Source organism: Molossus molossus, unplaced genomic scaffold, assembly GCF_014108415.1.
Source record: "Molossus molossus isolate mMolMol1 unplaced genomic scaffold, mMolMol1.p scaffold_m16_p_9, whole genome shotgun sequence".
NCBI classification, from domain to species: Eukaryota; Metazoa; Chordata; class Mammalia; order Chiroptera; family Molossidae; genus Molossus; species Molossus molossus.
The window spans coordinates 46754875-46777518 of NW_023425403.1; the positions used below are offsets into that span (position 1 = coordinate 46754875).

Consider the following 22644-nt stretch of genomic DNA (forward strand, 5'->3'; position numbering starts at 1 on the left):
ATAGAGACATTGTGTAACCAGACAACTGCTGATAAATAACTAAATGAGTAGATTATTGCAGGATATTAATTTGTATTTAAAAATGTTATGTGTATGTATTTTTTTCAGGTATGTACATGTTTCTGTGTTCAAGTTGATTTTTAAATCCAAAATTCTCTTTTATTGGGGGAACAGGGGGTGGTTATCCCTAACTGTCTGTAATAGTGCTCTGAATGTGTTGGTTATTAAATGCTATTTTGGCGATTGTCCACAAAATTACTTCAGAGGAGTGGGAAAAAATAGGAGACCCAAACAGATCTGGGTCCAATAAATCAAACTGCCGAAATTCATAGCAAAAATAACTTTTGCATCAGCTAATTTGGACCAGCAAGGCAAAATGGTATCCTAAAAAGAGCTCTAAATTTGTGATCAAGCAACCAGAATTTTTGAATCCAGGCTTCCTCATTGACTTGTTTACTTATTTATTGTGTGGCTTTCTTGGCAAAATTTAAGTTTTCTGAAGATGGTGACTATTTTGTTTCCTTCTGTATTTTCAGTTCCCATGTAAATTGTGCCCATGAAAGAAAGTACCCATAAATATATTTACTAATTTATTGGACAATTTGGGTGAGAGTATTTGTCCTCTCTCAATTTTTGGAATTGTTGTGGTTTAAGGAAATGACTCTGAGGGCACTTGGAAAGCATAATATACTATAAAAATTCAAATTTACATGGATGGTGAGAAGCCTTTTGAAATAAAATAGAAAAAGAAGGAAAGTTGTATTTTGAAAAATGCAATGAATATATAATTTTTCTGGAAAGTTTAAAAAATGGGAGTGACAAAGATGCAGTTAAAAATATGCAAAATATACATTCAGCTCAACAACTTGTTAGAATCATGAGCAGTTTCTTTTAAAATAGGATATATCATAAAACGCTTATGAAAATGCATATGTCTTTTCCTTAGACCATCAGGGAAAACTTTTTTTACAGGTATCTGGCACAGATCAAGGTATAAATGTCTCCGCCCCCCTGCCCCCATTGCTTTATCTTTTTGAGAAAATTCTCCTAAAATTGATATTTTTAGTTTTGTATTCAGAGCTTTATCATTATTTTCATATGACAGCTATAATTTATAGCTTCTGGTTAATATGTCCCAAAAGTAAGCTGAGAATGTAACTCTTCTTCATTTAAGCTGATTTAGGATGTGATACTCTGCTGAGCTATTCACCACATACTTACAAAGAAATTAAGAATTTACCTTAGAAAAATAAATATCTTCCAGAATCTAGAGTTTGTATTACAGTACAGATCTATCAGAGAATGATTTTGCTGAACAATGAGCTGATTTTCATACGTGAGGCATGGCTGGTCACTTCCAGGAGGATATACACATTTGCTTGCGAGGAGACCTCAAAGTCCTGGGCTGGGTGGAGTCTTGGATGAAATTTAGTAAGCTGATGGAAAACCATGAGAGATGTGCTGACTGACAGTAGGAGATGATCCAGCAGAGAGGGGGGCATTATCATTTATTGAATTCTTTATCTTAATAGCAAACCTATGAGGCAATGTAGATGTGTCCCTCCGAGTAGGATGTCATCAGCTGCATATAACAAAAATTCAAATTCATATTGGCTTAATAATAATAACACATTTTAAATCTTATAACAAGCCCAGAGAGAATTGGTTGATTCTGACTCTGTAGCGCTGTCCAGATCCAGTGAAGCAGAGAGGCAAAGACTGTAAGTTCTGAAGCCCAACTGTGGGTTTAAATTCTGACTCTATTACTATGTGACCTTGCGTGAATTGCATGAATCCTTCAGGGTTCAGTTTCTCGGTCTGTAAACAGTGATGAAAACATTTCTACCTGGTATTGGTGATGAAAATCTTATGAATTAATGCACACAAGCATTTAGAAGAACACCTGCACCATAGTAAGCACTCATTAAATGCTAGCTGTTGTTATTTTACTGAGGACCCAGGTCTTTTCCACATCTTCACTCTGCCATCTTGAACTTGTCGACGTGGGTCACAGGCAGCTTCTTTCATGGTTGCAAGAACACTGCAGTTGTTCAACTGGCTGCAGAATTTCCTGGCCAAATGGATGACTAGACCAGAAAGGGTCACATTCTCAGCCCTGGCCAATCACTGGCAACAGGAATGAGCCCTTTAGGACATGTTCTTGAAGATGGGGATAGCATTACCCTTCCTTGAATTTTAAGTGGACAGCAGAACAAAATGTAAGTTCTCCCACCAAGGGAAAGGGAGATGTATGTTGGAAAGGCTACCAGTGGTATCTCTATCTTGTTTTACAGAGGCACATGGGATTAAATCGTAAAACTAGATTTTAAATTAAGACCTCAACTTCCAAGTTCTAGTCTGTCAGTTATTCTCATTTACATTTTCTAAAAGTCTTGCATTTCTATGCTTGGTCAAAGAACTTGGATTATTCATTTATTTATTTTTTATTAATTCTTTTGTTGGTTCAATTAACTTCAACATACACTTCTTTAGTGTCTACTATATATCAATCACATACAGTTTCAAGGAAATCAGAGGCAGAAGAAGTAGTGATTATTACTGACTGATTGTTTACTCTGCTCTAGGCAAAGTGCCTTATGTATGTAAGTATACATTAAGAAGGTACTATTATCATCTCCATTATACAGAAGAGAGAATGAAGTTCAGGGACATTAAGTGGCTTACCCAGGGTTGCAGAACTACTCATTGGTAGAACAGTTAGGTATTTTCACCCAGGTGTGTATGATTTCAGAACTATATCTGTTGATCCCTAGGCTGTGCTCATGTGTGCATTTGAAAGCTATTTGAGCTGGTAGTAAGAGTACAGGCAGGAGCAAGGCAGGACCAACATCAGGACCAATGTCAGGCCTACATGGGATACTACAATAGCCTTGTTTTCTAGTTTTTATATTTTACGCTTTGACATCTCTCTGGGGCCTTGCTGGTCCTGGAGGAATTGACTCTTTCATGGTTAGCTAATTTCTAGAGATAATAAATAAATGAACACACCTTTCATATGAAAGCCAACCAATTCAGAGCCCATACCCACAACCACTTCCTTTATCAAACTCTTCATATCAGACCACTACTGCTCATGACCTAATCACCCCAGGCTAGATACAAGACAACTTGGGATAGCCCAGGGCCAACTGAAATTATTTAAATTAGCCAATCCTAAAACTGCTTACCCTGACTCACTTGTTCCTTCCCTTGGAAACCACAATAAAGCTCTTTTTTTCTTTAAATTTTATTTTATTTTTAATTAATTAATTTATTTTTGTTACAGATGTTTCTCTCCCCCCCCCCCACTGATTCCCCCCTTCCCCTCCCTCTCCTCCCTGTCCCTAGCTTTGTTGTCCATGTCCATTGTTCATGCATACATGCATATGAGTTCTGTGGTTTATCTCTCCCCCACCTACCCCTCTTCTGGGGATTGTCAGACTGTACCCCACTTCCACATCTCTGGGACTACCCCATTCCTCAGACTGTTATGTTCATTATATTCCACAAATAAGTGAGATCATATGATACTTGTCTTTCTCTGTTTGGCTTGTTTCGCTTAGGATGATACTTTCCAGGTCCCTCCATGTCGTCTCAAAGGATAAGAGATCTTTCTTTCTTACAGCTGCATAGTACTCAATTGTGTATATGTAACACGGCTTTTTTTATCCACTCATCTACTGATGGACGTTTGGGCTGTTTCCAGATCTTAGCTATTGTAAATAGTGCTGCTATGAACATGGGGGTACATATATTCTTTCTGATTGGTGTTTCAGGCTTCTTAGGGTATATTCCTAGAAGTGGGATCACTGGGTCAAATGGAAGTTCAATTTTTAATTTTTTGAGGTAACACCATAGTGTTTTCCATAGTGGCTGCACCAGTCTGCATTCCCACCAGCAGTGTGCTAGAGTCACCTTTTCTCCACACTCTCACCAATAGTTGTTGTTTGATGATTTGCTGATGGTGGCCATTCTGACAGGTGTGAGGTGATACCTCATTGTCGTTTTAATTTGCATCTCTCTGATGATTAGTGATGTTGAGCATTTCTTCATATGTCTCTTGGCCATTTGTATGTCCTGTTTGGAGAGGTGTCTATTTAGTTCCTCTGCCCATTTTTTAATTGGGTTCTTTGTCTTCCTTTTGTGGAGTTGTATGAGCACTCTATATATATTGGACATTAACCCCTTATCTGATATATCATTGGCAATTATGCTCTCCCATACAGTGGGTTGCCTTTCCATTTTGATGATTGTGTCTTTTGCTGTGCAGAAGCTTTTGAGTTTGATGTAGTCCCATGTGTTCATTTTCTCTTTTGTTCTGTTGCCTTAGGTGATGTATCAGTGAAAATTCTGCTCCGTATGATGTCTGAAATTTTGTTGCCTATAGTTTCTTCTAGGATTTTTATGGATTCATGAGTCACATTTAAGTCTTTTATCTATTTTGTGTTTATTCTTGTGTAAGGTGTAAGTTGATGGTCTAGTTTCATTTTTTTTTTGCATGTAGCTGTCCAATTTTCCCAACACCATTTATTAAAGAGGCTGTCTTCACTCCACTGTATGCTCTTGCCACCTTTGTCAACTATTAATTGAGCATATAGCCTTGAGTTCTCTGTTCTGTTCCACTGGTCTATATGCCTGTTCTTGTGCCAGTACCAGGCTGTTTTGATTACAGTGGCTTTGTGGTATAACCTGAAATCTGGTAATGTGATCCCTCCAACTTTGTTCTTCTTTTTCAAGATTGCTGTGGTTTTCGAGGTTTTTTTTTGGTTCCATGTGAACATTTAAAGTATTTGTTCTAGTTCTATGAAGTATGTCATTGGTATTTTGATGGGGATTGCATTGAATCTATAGATTGCTTTGGGTAGTATGGACATTTTAATGATGTTAATTCTTCCAATCCATGAACAAGGTAAGTGCTTCCACGTTTTTATATCTTCCTCTATTTCTTTTTTAAATGACCTGTAGTTTCTGCAAATAGGTCCTTTACTTCTTTGGTTAAGTTTATTCCTAGGTATCGTAATTTTTTTGGCGCAATGGTAAATGGGATTGTTTTTTCAGTTTCTCTTTCTGTGAGTTCATCATTGGTGTACAAGAATGCCGTTGATTTCTCGACGTTAATTTTGTATCCTGCTACTTTGCCAAATTCATTTATTAAGTCTAGTAGATTTTTGATGGAGTCTTTAGGGTTTTCTATGTATAATATCATGTCATCTGCAAATAATGACAGTTTCACTTCCTCCTTTCCAATTTAGATCCCTTTTATTTTTTCTTCATGTCTGATTGCTGTGGCTAAGACTTCCAGTACAATGTTAAATAAGAGTGGCGAAAGTGGACATCCCTGTCTTGTTCCTGTTCTTAATGGAAATGTTTTTAGTTTCTGTCCATTGAGTAGGATGTTGGCTGTAGGTCTTTCATATATGGCCTTTATTATGTTGAGATATGATCCCTCTATTCCCACATTGTTGAGTGTTTTTATCAGATATGGGTGCTGGATTTTGTCAAATACTTTTTCAGCGTCTATTGATATGATCATATGATTTTTATCTTTCATTTTGTTTATGTGGTGTATCACATTTATTGATTTGCAAATATTGTACCAGCCTTGCATCCCTGGGATGAATCCCACTTGGTCATGGTGAATAATTTTTTTCCTGTATTGCTGGATTCGATTTGCTAGTATTTTGTTCAGGATTTTGGCATCTATGTTCATCAGGGATATTAGTCTGTAGTTTTCTTTCTTTGTAGTGTCTTTTTCTGGTTTTGGAATTAGAATTATGCTGGCCTCATAAAACGAGTTTGTAAGTCTCCTTTTTCTTGAATTTTTTGAAATAGTTTGAAAAGAATGGGTATTAGTTCTTCTTTGAATGTTCGGGAAAAATCCCCCGTGATGCCATCCGGGCCTGAATTTTGTTTGCTGGGAGAGTCTTGATTACATCTTCAATTTCTTTTGTTGTTATTGGTCTGTTTAAGTTTTCTATCTCTTCTTGGTTCAGTTTTGGGAGACTATGTGTTTCTAGAAATTGGTCCATTTCGCTTAGATTGGTGAATTTGTTGCCGTATAATTGTTCATAATATTTGTTCACAATCCTTTGTATTTCTGTGGTGTCAGTTATTATTTCTCCTCTTTCATTTCTGATTTTGTGTATTTGGGTTCTCTCTCTTTGTTTCTTGGTGAGTCTAGCTATGGGTCCACCAATCTTGTTTATCTTTTCGAAGAACCAGCTCTTTGTTTCATTGATCCTTTGAATTGTTCTTTTGGTCTCCATGTCATTTATTTCTGCTCTGATCTTTACTATTTCCTTCCTTCTACTTGCTCTGGGGTTTTCTTTTGTTTGCTTTCTAGTTCTTTAAGTTGTGAGGTTAGATAGTCTATTAGAAATTTTTCTTGTTTTTTGAGGTAGGCCTGTAGTGCTATGAAATTTCCTCTCAGAACTGCTTTCGCTGCATCCCATAGATTTTGTGTTGTTGTGTGTTCATTTTCATTGGTTTCCAGGAAGTTTTTAACTTTTTTCTTGATCTCCGTGGTAACCCATTCATTGTTCAATAACATGCTATTTAGCCTCCATGTTTTCAAATGTCTTTGAATGTTCTTGTTGCAATTGATTTCTAGTTTCATGCCATTGTGATCTGAGAAGATGCTTTATATGATTCCAGTCTTCTTGCACTTGTAGAGACTTAGTTTGTGCCCTAACATGTGATCCATCTTTGAGAATGTCCCATGTACACTTGAGAAGAATGTGAATTTTGCAGTTTTGGGGTGTAATTCTCTGTAGATGTCTATTAAATCCATTTGATCTAGCGCTTCATTTAGAGTCTGTGTTTTCTTGTTAATTTTTTGTCTTGAAGTTCTATCCAGTGATGTCAGCGGGGCATTGAAGTCTCCTGCTATGATTGTATTGCTGTTGCTTTCTCCTTTGAAGACCTCTAAAAGATTTTTAATATATGTTGGTGCTCCTATATTGGGTGCATATATGTTTACCAAGGTTATATCTTCCTGTTGGATAGATCCTTTCAATATTATGTAGTGGCCTTCTTTGTCTCTAGGTATGGCCTTCATTTTGAAATATTCATTATCAGACATGAGTATTGCTACCCCAGCTTTTTTTTTTTTTTGCTTTTCGTTTGCTTGGAAGATTTTTTTCCATCCCTTCACTTTCAACCTATGTGAGTCTTTTGCTGTGATGTGGGACTCTTGTAAACAACATATTTGTGAGTCATGCTTTTTTATCCAGTCAGCTACTCTGTGTCTTTTTATCAAAGCATTCAAACCATTCACATTTAAGGTAATAATTGATATGTATCTATTTATTGGCATTTTTGTTTAGTGTGGTTCTATTTTTCTTCCTATTTCTTCTACTAATTACAGCAGTCCTTTTAGCATATCTTGCAGTGCTGGTTTGGTGTTAATATATTCCCTTAGCCTTTTTTTGTCTGGGAAGCTCTTTATTTGACCTATTTTGAATGATAGCCTTGCTGGACAGAGTATTCTTGGATTCAGATCCTTGTTTTTCATGACCTTGATTACTTCATGCCACTCCCTTCTGGCCTGTAGTGTTTCTGTTGAGAAGTCAGCTGAGAGCCTAATGGGATTTCCTTTGTAGGTAACCTGTTGCTTATCTCTTGCTGCCTTTAGGATTCTCTCTTTGTCTTTAATTGTTGGCATTTTAATTACTATGTGTCTTGGTGTGGGCCTGTTTGGGTTCTTCTTACTTGGGGCTGTCTGTGCTTCTTGAACTTGAATGCCTTCTTCCTTCACCAAGTTAGGAAAGTTTTCTGTCACTGTTTATTCAAATATATACTCTAACTCTTGCTCATTTTCTTCCTCTTCGGGGACTCCTATGATGCGAATGTTATTACGTTTCCAGTGTCCCACAGTTCTCTTAAGCTGCCTTCCTGTTTTTTAAATGTTTTTTTCTTTTTGGTTTTCTGATTGGTTGATTTTTTCTACCCTGTTTTCTAATTCACTGATCTGGTCCTCAGCTTCCTGTACTCTGCTGGCTAGTCCTTCCAATGTGTTCTTAATTTCTGCTATGTCATTCTTCATTTCCACTTGGTTGGTTTCCAGTGTTTCTATATCTTTACTCATGGTGCTGATGTCCTTACTCATGCTGTTGAGGTTCCTCAAGATCATGGCTCTGCACTCTACCTCTGATAGTTTGCTTAACTGCATTTCATTTATCTAATCTTCAATAAAGTCCTCTTGTTCTTTCATTTGGGATTTGTTTCTTTGTTTCACCATTTTGGCTATTTCAGTGGGTTTTGGAGCCTGCCAAATTTTCCCAGTGGATGTTGGTGTTCTGCTGTTTGTGGCTTCTCTGCTGGGTTAGGATGTGCCTGGGTGGGCCCACGTTAAACACCACTGTCAAGTTTTACTTTCCTGGGTAGATTTGCCAGCACTGGAAAGATTCAGTTATCCTCTAGCTTTTTCCTGGTGGCTAATAGTCTCAGTTACTCAGTGCCTTGGAATGTAGCCCTTGTGTTCTGCATCACAGGATTCCCAGAGGGTGGGATAGATGCTGGTTGTTAATGAGCCTCAATTTGCATGTCTTTGCCTCACCTGGAAAAGACTGACTCTCCAAGGGGGTGGGGCTGCTGCTTTTCCCCACAGCTCAGGGAAGGAGCACACTGGCACCATTCTTTGTGGCCGCAGCTCAGCAAAAACTCTGAGTGCCCTCCAAATCCTGGGTGTCCCCACAGAGTTCTAGCCCACTCTGCCCTGCCTCTGCCGTAGCCCCAGGTTAGTGGCTGTGGCTATTTTAGTGCTCTGTCCTAGCTCTCTGTGCTGTGGAGTGGGCTTGGTCTTTATTCCCCAAGGGCACTGCTCACAGCTAAAACTGCTGCTGTCTGTGGTCTCCCAGCCCGCCAGCCACTTGCGCCTCCTCAGATCCTTTCAGTGTCCCTGGTTATATGGTCCTGTCCTGCTTCTTTACTGTTGCTTTTTTTTCCCTAGGATTTGTCTTTATTTTAGTTGTAATTCCCGTTTGGTCCTGGGAGATCATCTGCGTAGCTTCTATTCACTCTGCCTCCATTTTCACATCCTCTATGCCTATCTTGTGCACAGCTGGGTTGCACAGGCTTTTCTGGTGCCCCCACATCCTGCAGGTCCCGTGGGTAACTGGATTGCACAGGCCCTTTGGGGAGCAGGCTTTATGCCTGTTTATGGGCTGCTGGGTCGCACAGTCTTCTCTGGTGCTTCAGCACCCAGCAGGTCCCACGGGAAACTGGATGGCACAGTCTCTACTGAGTCGCACAGTCCCTGCTGGGTGGTACAGGCTTCTCTGGTGCCTCTGCACCCTGCAGGTCCCGAGGGTGGGCAGCTGGATCACACCAGTCCCTCTCGGGCTCCACCTTCCCACTGCACTTGTGAGCTACTGGACCGCACAGGCCTCTGTGGAGCCCCAGGTCCAGCCGCTGGAGGCTGGGGAGTGCTGCTGCCCTGTGGGGCTCAACTCCTGCTCAGCTTTTGCTGTGGGTTTTGGGGATGGGTCTCTGTGCTTCTGTTGCCTGGGGATGGATGTCTGCTCCCCAGCATCTGTTGCTGGGGGTATATCTCGACTCTTATAGGGCTGCTACTGTGGGGGATGGTGCTGGGCTCCGGGCTGTCTGCGGCTTCTGCGGTCAGCACCTTGGGAGCTCCACTACTGTGCAGTGGTCTGTGCTGCCACAGAGTGTCCACTGGTCCAATGGTGCTAGGTGTGCTGGTGGGCTCAGGTTGCTGGGCCCTAGCTGCTCCCACTGCCTTCTCCCAGGATCTTCCAAAATGGTGGGACCTCCCCACAGCACAGGGAGAAGTGCCCTGAAGGGCCGTGACCGTGGTAGCCGGCTGCTCCGGCCACAGCACAGGAACCTTCTGCTCTGTGGCTTTGCACTGCTCGGGTTTGGTCGTCCACCTTCACATTCACTCACACTCTCTCACACACTCGCTCACTTTCTCACACACTCACCCTCCCTCTGGTCCTGCCCACCGACATCTTCTGCTCCTATATCCACAATAAAAGCTCTTGCCCACATTTTCCTCTGACTTCCTCAGCCTCCTGAATGACCCTGATGCGTCCCCATGTAGCATAGGGTTGTGGTATGTTGTGCTTCCTATTTCTAGGTATGTGTGAGTATAAAAATCCTTCTTCCTTTGTGACAGTCATTCGTGTGTCTACTTGTCTTAACATACATGATTAAAACAAATCCCAGGTATCCTAACACAGTTACCAAGAATGGAACTCAAATATAGGACTAAAGATCGAATTAATCAGAAGCACAAATATGGGTTCTGAAACAGTATAGAAACCAGTTTTTAGAGTACAGGTGCAAGGTCAGGTTGCGACTAGGTCCAGGAAGTGCTCTCATATCCATTGTCAGGAGGATTGTGGATTGGTTCCAGAGACTGGAGTGGCACCAAGTCTTCATGTCAGATGGTTCTAAGCTGCAGAAAGACATAGGTATGGGAAGAGGAGGAAGAGACTGGAAGGGTTGTAGAGTTGCAACACGAAGCAAAACATGAGACAGCCAATTCTTATAATTTAAACAATGCTGTAAAAACATTGACTGGTTGACAAGAAATATATAAAAGTACCTAATTTTATTTTTAAGTCATTTTTTTCCTGTTGTTAGCCAGCTAGATCGATTAATTCATTTATGATTGCACATAGCCCAATCCCAGGCATTGGGAGAATAAAGACTGAGGAGAAGACTTGTTCTGACTCTCAGGAGGGAAATCATAGGTAAAGTAACTAGGAAATATTTATGTCACAACATTTAAGTCACTTCATGTATTATGATCAGAACTACATATAAAAATTCTGAAGAAGGTATACTAAAAGAAATGAAGAGTGTGAATATTTGCAGGAATGAAGAAGGCACATAATAAAGACTTTGAATGGAGTGGACATAAGTCAGTTTACAGAGAATATATGCTGGGCTGATGAAATTATTTTTGATTCAGTATCAAATTTAGAATAACTCAAACAGTGATGGTTTTACAACTATGTCCGTAAATTCTTTGACACTCTTCTCTTTCAGAGGTGAAGTTTAATACCTCTCCCTACCCCTAGTATTGACTTCAGTGACTTGATTCTTTTTTTTTTTTTTAATTACATTTATTGGATGACATTGGTTAGTAGGATACTTGATTCTAATGAATAGAATTCAATCAAAAGGATGAACTGCCACTTCTGAGGTTAGGTTGTAAAAGGATGTGGCTTCTGTGTTGGTATCATCTCTTTTCTCTCTCCTGGAGCCCTTGCTCTGGGTGAAGCTGTGTTCTGAGTAGCCTTATAGAGAGGCCCACATAACAAGGAACTGAAACTTCTGCCAACAGTAATGTGAGTGAACTTGACAGAGGACCCTTCAACCCTCATCTAGTCTTCAGAGACGGCTGCCTTGTAAGAGACCCTGAGCATGTCTGAATGCTAACAGAAATGATAAAGCAAAGAGCAGTGATTGTGGGAGAAATGTTTTTAAGAAGATGAGAGACCATCTGATCACAGAACTTGGGATTTCATCTATCTTCTTTCCTTTTTGATAGAAACAGAGGCAGAATATTTGAACACAGATACGGAAAGGTTGGGGAATTGATAGTTGAAAGATGAAGGCGTTCTAATTTGATGACATCTTCTTTCTCTCTGAAGTATGGAGCAAGGTCATTAGCTGAGAGTGGGGAGGAGAGGAAAGAATGTTGGAAATTCGAAGAGAGCACAGAATGTGTGAATAATTATCTCAGAAGTTGGGAAAACAAATTTCCTAGGAAGTAAGCTGTCTGGCAGTACTGAGTTCTGTTTTGAGACCTGTGATTATAAATTTGAAACCAGTCCAGTTAGCATGGTTCTGTAATTTTCTTCAGCAACTTTAAGCTGCTGCAATGGAGGCATGGAATAAGCACACAGTTGGATTCAACCAAGATTGGGGTTTTACCAAGGGAAGAGCTAGGGAGTTATGGCTGTTAGCAAGGGAGCATTTCTAGTGCCAGAACATGTAATTTAGACTGTTTAGGAGATAAACGACGATACAAGGGTGGTGATAGATAAGAAAAGTGGTAGGGTCACTAGTATGTTGTGGTTGATTGTAAAGGTCTTGCTGAGGTTGGGGAATTGTAGGAGATGCTGTTGTAAGTGTGATGGGCAGAGAACAGTGTTTGAAATTGGGATGCTGAAGTGGGTGCTATAACTTACATGATTTATGTGAATGGGTGTGTGAAGTAGGTGAAGTGATCATTGGAGCTAAGAATATCAAAGAATGGTGGGGCCAAGATGGTGGATGGTTTATCCATGGGAATGGTGAAGTCAAGAATGATGGTAAAAACAGACTGGAGCTTGGTACTGGAAGTCAGGAGGTCCGTGGTGATAGCAACTTGGGTAAAGGGTTACGAAGAATAACATGTACATCAGAAGATTGTGGGAATGGAATTTCTCAATTCAGATTTCAAAGTTGTTGAGTTTTTCTGAACTGTAATGAACCAAGAAGAAAAGGAACAAAAGGGAGAGAAGAAAGCAGAAAATAGAAATAAGTGATATAGAAAAGTAGCAATAGGAACTTAAAGAGAGATGCAGGAGTCCCTGGCCAGTGTATACCCTTCTGTTGTGATTGAGTCTTGATTGCTGTTGACATGTCAATGGGAGGGATTTACTCAGGCCGATCAACTGCAAGGACTGGCTGTGTCCACTGTCCACCAGTCTCTGACTATCGTGGAGGATCAGCTGTGTAGGGGCCTACTACACAGAGCAAGACTTACTTCATCAGGGCTCTGGTAACCACTGAGTCCACTCATTGAGTGTGTCACTTGTGGAGGTGGTTGGGTGGTGGTGTTTTGATGTGGTCTGAAGCTGTCCACTGAGTGTGCTGGCTTTGGGGCAAGGTCAGCCACTGCCTGTGTTCTATCCGAGGCCACCAGGCATAAGCTACAAAGTGATCTGCCAATGTCTGCTTCTCGTGCTGAGCTTGGAGGTGCCCAGGAAAAGCCAAATTGTGAACCAGGCTGGCTGCTTCTAGTGCCAGGCCTGGGGCCACTTAACGAGAGGTATGGTGTTTGCTGAGACCAGATGCTGCTTGTTTGAGATATTTTAGGAAATCTGAAGCAGGATCTAAGATAGGCCATTTCTATGGTAAAGCAACTGGTAACAGCTTGGGTGGGCCTGAAAGTTGGGTGGGGCAGGGTCTCAGGGAATCACTGGGGTGGGGCAAACTGTGTAAGCCAAGTTGCTGGAGTCCCAGATATGGTGGCCGTCTGCTACCCTAGGGAAGGGTCTACCAAAGGAACAATGGCCTCTGACAGCACATCTGTCTAGGAGAGAGCTGCCCCAATGCCAAACAACTCCCCGTATGTCTCTGGTGCCTTTCAAGCTGCCTCTCCTATGCTGGATCCTGGAGGGAGCAAGTCTGAGTAAGTCTGTGTGTGGGCTCTTTAAGAGGAACTGCCTGGGACTCTGGAAGCCTCAGCCTCCCTCAGCCTCAAATCCCGCTGGTTTTTCCAACGAGAAGTGATGGGGACTTCTCTTCCTTGCTCTGGAACCCTGAGCTGGGTGCCTGGTGTGAGATGGGGACCCCTCAGTCCTCAGGGAGGACCTTCCCAGCTGAGGTGTCCTCCTGATTTTTATCTGCCACACTTGGGTGTAGGACCAGCCTGTCTCTGCGTCCGCCCCTCTACCAGTCTCCATGTGGCTGCTTCTTTAATTTGTAGTTGTAAGACTTCCATTCAGTTCAATTTCAGGTCGTTCTGAATGATGGTTGTTCTGTAGTTTAGTTGTAATTTTGATGTGATTGTGGGAGGAGGCAAATACCACGTTTAACTACACCGCCATCTTGACCGGAAGTCCATTCTCTCTTTTTGAAAGAAATGTGGATAATATTTATAAAGTTTCTGTCTAAACACATGCTTTTTTCTTTAAGTGTTGTTACCAAAGTGGTCAAGATTCTGTTGTTTGAAAGCTTCACTTGTGAGGGACAGCTCTGCCCCTATGTTGACAGATAACACAAAGGTTTTCAGTAGGCAGATGTCCTCACAGGAAATAAAATCTGACCACTGGCTGTGAGCTGGGCCCTAGAATCTGGAAGCAAATGCAGCAGATCATATGTCAATATGTGAGTACATAGGTTTCTGAGAAATAAAGGTTTTTTGAGGAGACAACTCACTTTCATAAAGAGGGTGAAACTGTTTCAAACCAGTCGTGTTTTTGATGAGATGGGCCAGGAGAAGGATGCATTAGGGGGATAATTATTACGGTTTCCAAAAGGTTATGCATTGCTTACATGTAGAAGGGGGCTCTTTCATAGGCAGATTGGCCTGTGTTATGTCTAAAGCTTGATTCTTTCCACATTGGGAGAGCTACTTGCATTTATTCACAATCTGATATCCTCTTGTTCTGTTCTGGAGAGCATTGAAGGCAGTACAATAAGTTACACTGGTGATTGTGACTTTGAGGTATCAGAAAGGTCAAGAAGGACCAAGGAAGGGCCTAGGAATAAAGGTCCAAAAATGGCCTCAAAAAGCTAGAATAGGAAAATACAAATGGTGAAGTGCCCCGCAACCAGTATTTATTAAGTTCTTATACTTAATGTTTGATAATATGACAAGTTTGGGCAGGCAGAGGTGGCTAAGGCCCCAGTGATAAAAAATGTCACTTCTTTTATTTATTTATTTTTATAATCCTCACCTGAGGATATTTTCCCATTGATTTTTAGATAGAGTGGGGGGTAGGGGAGAGGGAAGGAGGGAGAGAGAGAAAAACATTGATGTGAGAGAGATACATCGATTGGTTGCCTCCTGTAAGACCCCTGACCAAGGTCGGGGACCAAACCCACAACGCCATAACCGAGGTATGTGCCCTTGACCGAGAATTGAACCCCCGACTCTTCCATCCCCAGACCAACACTCTAACCACTGAGCCAAGCCGGCTTGGGTGAAGGTCACCTTCTTGATGGGAGAATAAGATACTATGTGAGTCAATTGGAAGTGCTGGGTACTGTGCTAGGCACTGGAGATTAAAAGGTGAAGCAGAATTTATGGTGAGCAGACTAAAGACTAGACCGCTGTAACGTAAGTAGGAATGTGCTGTAACACCAGTGCAGGGAGGTGCAGGGAGAACAGAGGAAAAGGGTAAGGCTTCGCCTGCAGGGGCAAGACAGGCTTCCTTGCAGGAAGTGGAGTAATTATAAGGGGTCATCAGAGCTCAGAATAAAAAGTGGCTAATTTTGCCTAAAGGGTATGATAAAGACTTCAGAAGCTATGATTCAGGAACTGCTCACAACTTAACCTTGTCAAGGAACTTCTTCAAAATCATTCCTCACCCATCTATGTTTTCGATGACATGCTGTTTGCTGCACATTGACAAGTAATTAAGTTGTACCATAAGTGATTTATTACTAAAAATATTGGAAGTACCAATGTTTGTGAAAAATGATTACATTCTTCTTTAATTTAAAAGAGGACTCAAGGTGACCTGGGGGATCAGTTCACATTTTGTGAGTGCTTTCTTCAGTGGGGTATAGAGGGTAGATTTACAGCGTGTCCTGGAGGAAAAAGGTTGATTACACCATTTTTAGCATATATAATTAGGAACAGATGAACAATACTATTCAATTATCATATAACTTAATTACTTGTGAATGTGCATATTAAGGCACATAACCTTCCTAAGCTAACTGCCTACCTCCAAAGACAATTTAAGGTGGATTACAGAATTAAAATAGGACAAATAACAATACCGATAAAACCAAAACAAATTAAAAGGAACAGAAAAATGTCTAACTTTAGTTCATTTGTGCAATTAAACATAAACTTAAGCTTTTAGTATCTTGATTGCTAAGACATACAATAAAATACTTAGAATGCTTTTGTCACTGGATTAAATTTGCCTCAGGAACAAAACAAAACACCTTTTCTGACCTCTGGAAGGAATTTATTGCTTAAAGGGACATGGGTTGACATCATGAACAATGTTTTCACAATAGTTTTGTGGAAGATACAGTTAAATTCTTCAAAGGCTGTTACTTATATCAACTCTATAAAACAGAGATATTGGTATATCAGCAAGAAGTATCTAAAGAATGTGATGAAGAACATTTCATTCACTATAGTGACAAAATATAAAATATATAGGAATTAGCTTCTTTAGGGATCACTGTGACCTGTGTAAAGAAAATGACAGTACTTCATTGGAGATATATAGAGTTGAAACATGAATAAATAGAGAAATGTTTCCTGAATGGAAGAATGAATATTGTAAAGATGGTAAATTTTTTATCAAGTTACTTTTTAAATTCAAGAATAAAAAATCTACTAGTCTTTTACTCGACTAAATCATTCTGAAACATTCTGGGGGAAAAAATCAAAGGACACCAGAAATACTGTGGAAGACAAATGATGTGGTAGAGTTATTTCCAAATATAAACCATGTTAGAAATGATCATTAAAACTGCATCTATTGACGCACAGCTAGAAATACTCATAAATAGGATGCCAAGCCCTAGAAACTGGCACAAATACATTTATGAATAGAATGTATGATGTAGTAGCTATCACAGAAGAGGGAAAGGAATACCCATTTAATAACCATTTTCCCAGGAACATTTAGACACACAGCAAACTCTTTTAGATCCATGTCTCATGTAACAAACTATGTTCCAGATGAATTCCACCGTTAAGCATAAAAAGTAATATAAGCTTTTGGATAATACCAAACTGGGCATATTGGAGTTCCTTGGAAAGAGTGATCCTTTCTCAAATATGAAGGGATGAGGAAAAGCACAAGGGAAAGCCGGAAAGTTTTATCTATATTAAAAATGTGAACAGTGTACAGTGAAAACAACATAACTGAAGTACAATGGGAAAGAGGAGGGCAGAGTTGCAGTGGGTCTGGGTTGGCAGGAATACCACAGACACACATCAGACTAATTCTTGTACTTAGCTGAGGATACAGGGTTTGTAGGGAGGAGGAGATCACACAGAGCAGGAACAGACGCAGCGGATTCCAACACCCTCTCTTGTGTGCGGAGCTTCTAGCAAGGTGGGCATGCCGGTGGCACTGTTCTCGCGGGGTTGGGTCCCTCCAGATCTGAGAAGCTCAAGTGCTGCTGCTCCTCAGCCCTTCTGTACTCAGAGCTGAACATCCAGGGATAAATTACATTCACAAATATCAAGAGTTCCTGGTTCTTGAGCCAAACTAGCCCTTCTCAAGGTCATACTTCATCTATGGGGAGAAAGCCAACTCTGAGCCCAGGTGTAACTGAGCAGCATCGTAGTGCCTTGCTTTCCAAGACCTCAGGAAACAGACTGAGGAAAACATACAAAGTATGACAGGAAAGGATTAATGACTTTCTTAAAGGCATTCAAAGTGATAGAGAAACTATTACATTCTCAATAGGTAATTGGGCAAAACTTAGTACAGACAATTTTTTTTTCATTAAGAACCTCAGTTAATAAGTAAACAACTAGAAAAATATTAACTTCATCTGTAAGCAATGCAACTGAAATATAAATTAAAAAAATAACGTACACTTACACCTACTAAATTAGTAAACATTAAATAACACAGGCATAATATCCAGTCCTCATGGGATTGCATTCATTTGCAGGTTTGCAACCTTCCATAGCTGATTTACAGAAAGTAGTCTGACGATATGTCAGGGAAAAAAATTGCCCATGGACATTTGTACCAGGAATCTCACCCTTGGGAATTTATCCTAAGGAATTAATTTAAGAGAAGAAAAAAAAAAAATGTACCGAGATGTTCCACCATTATTTTAATGGCAAAGAAATGGAAAACCAGGGAATACCTAGGAGTTTAGATGGCAGAGGAATGAATGGTTAAGCTATGTTAGAATAAACTGATGGATTACTGTTTACCCACTTAATGATCATTATGGAGATCAGCATGTTAGGAATTTTGAGGCACTGTTAAATTAGACAAAAAATTAGAACTATTCAGTGATCTGCTTTGTATTCCTGTTGTCAAGTTCTATAATGAAATATAATGAAAAAAGTAAAACTGTGGGTAATTGTATTTATTTTTTTATTATTATTAAAAGCAGCAGGGCCCTGGCCGGTTTGGCTCAGCGGTTAGAGCATCGGCCTGCAGTCCTGAGAGACCCGGGTTCGGTTCCCGCTAAGGGCGCGTACCTCGGTTGCAGTTTGTCCCCGGCCCTGGTCGGTTGTACGGGTGGCAGCCACTCGATGTGTCCCTTTCACATCAATGTTTTTTTTTTTCTCTCTCTCTCTGTTCCTCTCTCTCCCTCCCACTCTACCTGAACAAAAAATGGAAAAATGTCCTCGGGTGAGGATAAAAAAAAAAAAAAAAAGCGGCAGGGAGTGGTAGTTGAAAATGTGGATTCTCAGATTATTGGGTACATATGGCAGTTCTTCCATTTAATAACTGTGGGGAGTTAGTTACTCATACATTTGTGCTTCATCTGTAAAATGGGCATAATAAAAGTGCCTACGTAATAGAACTGTGAGGATTACATGAGTTAATATTTGTAAAATGCTTTGAAAAGTGCCTGGCATACATAAAACATAATGTCGGTATTAGTTGTCAGTTGAATCTAATAAGATGTAAACGGATGTAAAACACCCCCAAGTGAACAAAACATTGTTCTCTCACAAAACAACATTACCCAAGGCATAAGAAATAGACGTTGACTTCTCATAAATCTTTGTGTAGAGAGCAAAGCCATTGGTACTGGACTTTGACTACAAGGAATCTAATTTCGCTCATTTCTATAACATTCTGGTTCATGGTAGGCAATCAATAAATGGGTTTTTTTGACTGAATTGTCCAGATATGTGGCTTTTTGCCAATCTGGCTTAATAGTAGGCCAGAGTTTAGGTAACTATCGGAATTGTTCCTCCTTGACCTTGCAACTACCTTGAGATTTATCTCCCTCTCCACTTCTGTGCCTGTGTTCAGCCTACTGGTTTAAGACTCAGTACAGGTATTGTTTGTTGAGGGCAGGTTAAGATCTGTTTCTTGGCATAGACATGAGACCCTGTTGATAAATGTTATAACATTTAACATTTTATAGTTACATTTTTGTATTAGTTGGAGCTTTCCCACTTCTTAGTGGTAGAAATCAATCAGACTAGCTCACACTGAAAGCAGTGTTCATTTGAGATGTTGGCAGGACACAGTGATATCTCTGGAAAGCAGATACTCGAACAATAGGTGTCAGGAAGAGTCTTAAAAATCTGGTCAACTTCAGGAACTGGAGAGCAGGAATGCATGAACCCTGGTTCTCCATCATTAACATGACTTCACATCCTCTTCATTCTTTGGCTTCTTTTACACTTTGGCTTCTTTTTAAGCCTAATTATACATTTTTGTTTCTTGGCTGAGAAATCTGGCTGGCCCACCTCACCTGCCCCAAGTGAAGTGAGAAGGTGATAGGACAGAGTGTGGTGGAGATGATGTGCGCTTGGCTGTCTCCCAGGCAGTAGAGATGTTGTCTGGGGAAGGTGCTCTGAGAAGGGAATAACAACATGGCAAACTCCCCGGAACATGGCTAATGGGTAGCAGTCTCCCCTCCTCACTTGATTCCCAAACCATCAGTTTTCCAGTGGCAGATGGGTGTCTTATGTATACATGTATTCTAAGAAACTGGGGTGATTTCTGGCATGCAGAAAGTGCTCAATATACATTTATTGAACCGAACTTTCAAATATCTGCTAGTTCACTCATTACAGCAAATGCTAAATTGTAATACATTTTCCAGTGAATGCCGGCACACCACTATTTTAAACTGTTGATTAAAGAGAAGGCTAGAGAGGTGCAGGTGGCAGAACCACCATCCTATTGTGATGTTTTTGACATCTGACTTGTGTTCTCATCATTTCACTTATGCAGGAAGGCTGAAATTAAGTAAAAATGTATTTAAGGATAAGTGGGAGTTTATAGGAAGTCATGGGAAAAGCATAGATTTAGGAGTCTACAGATTAATTTTGACCCTGAGCTTTATATCATTTACTACATATATAAACTTGAGAAAGTCACTAAGTTCTCTGAGCCTCAATTTACTCATCTGTAAAATGAGATAAATCACTTAATCCATTTTTAGGTTGGCGTATTAAATGAGATTGTGAAATGAAGTTTCTAGGATGTAGTAGGTGTTAGTAATTTAATTCCCTTCTCCTTGCTTCTTACTTCCTTAAGTGCTTTGAGAGTTATTCTGAATGGAGTCTTAAGAGTCCTGATTTCTGTAGCATGAAAGAGACTGTTTTGGCCTGAATATTTCATAAGACAAGGACTTCCAGGAAAATGCTAAAAAAATGAACATTGTAAGGTGCCCCCTGTGGTCTGAACATATCGAAATAATAGCAGAAGAATTACAAAAATTATAATAAGTATCACAAAGGGAAAATAACCTTTGAAAACAATAAATGAAAACTTAAAATAAAAAACCAGATCTCACTGTGAAAGTATTTCAACACCAAAGGGGAAGAATACATTTGCAGGACCAGGCATTTGTACTGTGGTGGAGATGGAAGACAAATATCACGAATCACAAAGAGATAAGGTTGAATGATGATATCCACTTGAGAAGATAGGAAAGACATAATATCTATAAAAATATGCAGTGATGATGAATGACTGCAGTGCATGGAAATGCTGCAGAAATACAAAAAAAAAAAAAAAAAAAAAAAGACAGGACAGGCTACAAAGAAGAGGCATAGAGCCCTGGAGTAAAGATTTACATTAGTTGTACACTGTAACACTAAATGATAGTTTTAAAAACATGCAATGGACTGCATGAATCTAGAAAATAGATTGAGATAAATCTGGGAAGAACAGCTACAGTGTTATGGGCTGAATTGTGTATCCCCCAAATTCAAATGTTGAAGTCCTAACCTCAGCACCTCAGAATGTGATTGTATTTGGAGATAGGGCCTTTAAAAGGTAATTCAGTTCAAGTGAGGTCACTAGGGTGGACCCTAATCCAATGTGACTGTTGACTTATAAGAAGAGGAGATTAAGACACAGGCACACACAGAGAGAAGACCATGTGAAGACAAACAGAGAAGACGGCCATTTACAAGCTAAAGAAAAGGCCTCAGAATGAAACCAACCTTGTCAGTACATTGATCTCAGACTTCTAGTCTCCAGGATTGTGAAGAAATGCATTTCTGTTGTGTAATTCACCTAGACTGTGGTACTTTGTTATGTAAATTCTAGCAAATGAATGCATATATCAAAAGAAAAGTGATGAAGAAAACCATAGGAGGGAAGTAGAAACTTCTTCTAACCTGGAAAAGAAGAAATAAGGAGAACTTAGGAAAAATGTTTTCTATCAATACTCCTAATTAATGCTATTAGAGTTGCTTGCTGCAGGACTGACTATGCGTGGAAAAATGTGACAGGCTCGATGAATAACTAATGTTACTGAATGCATGCATGATTATGTATATAGAAAAATCCTAAGAAATCAACTAAAAATTATTATAGTAATAAGAGTTCAGCACAATTATAAAAGAAATCCATAGTTTCTAGTGCTTCATACATCTGTAAAATGTAATAAAAATTCATCTCTTTATAAATAGTAAAATAGCATTAAATAACTGTTCTTTTAGATTTCAGATTCCTAGCTTCCAGAATTGTGAGAATAAATTTCTGTTGTTTTTAGCTGCCCTAGTTTGTGGTACTTTGTTATGGCGGCCCTAGGAAATGAACCCAAGGACTGTGTAGTTTTTGTAGTTATTTAAAGGATATTCTTGCCCTGGCTGGTTTGGCTCAGCGGTTAGAGCGTCGGCCTGCGGTCCGGAGAGACCCGGGTCCGGTTCCCGCTAAGGGCATGTACCTCGGTTGCAGTTTGTCCCCGGCCCTGGTTGGTCGTGCGGGTGGCAGCCACTCGATGTGTCCCTTCACGTCGATGTTTCTCTCTCTCTCTCCCTTCCTCTCTCTCCCTCCCACTCTATCTGTACAAAAAATGGAAAAATATCATCGGGTGAGGATAAAAAAAACCACAAAAAAATAAAGGATATTCTTGAATATTTGAAGGATATTAAAAACATAATATATTAATTACTAAAAAAATCAATTTTTAAAATATTCTGTATGCTCTGACTCCTATTATCTAAAAAAAATACATAAATCTACACATGTATATTTATCCAATTTGTTTTTTATACATCATATTGTTAAAATGGCTTTTCTCTGGGAACATTTTGAACAATTCTTATTTTCTTTATTATATTTTCCTGAATTTTTATAAGGAGACAAAAATCTATAAATATTAATTTTTTTAAAGAGACGTGTATTTTACTTGGTATAGTCTTCATGTGATTTAGGCAACTGTGCTCACTCCTGAAAAATACAAAATTATGAGCATTTCCTTTTTCAATGTAAATTTCTAAGCACAGAGCTTGGCAAAACCAAGCACAGAAGAGGCTCAACCCGAACGTATTAGTTAGAATGTATAAAATATGGGAGGCTGACATATCTGAAGGACATGTATTACAAAAGCATTAGAAAGTTATACATAAGACATAGCAAGTCAGTCTCATCTGGAAAATGGGTAAGGTTTGGGATGAATATAAGAGGTTTCTAAGCTAATGGAGATTCATTGGCCTGTAATGAAATTACTTGGCCTGGGCTGAATAGCAAAACTGACTAATAAAACTTGGGCACCAAGAATTTTATTTTCCAAATTTCAGACCTTCTGAAATAG

The 22644-nt window shown here is 39.8% G+C and overlaps 1 protein-coding gene across 1 annotated transcript in view; it reads left to right on the forward strand.

The window, feature by feature from the left end:
- HS6ST3 (heparan sulfate 6-O-sulfotransferase 3) overlaps nt 1-22644 on the forward strand; it is a 703234-nt gene that overhangs the window by 12003 nt on the left and 668587 nt on the right. The gene's annotated exons all lie outside the window — the stretch shown is intronic.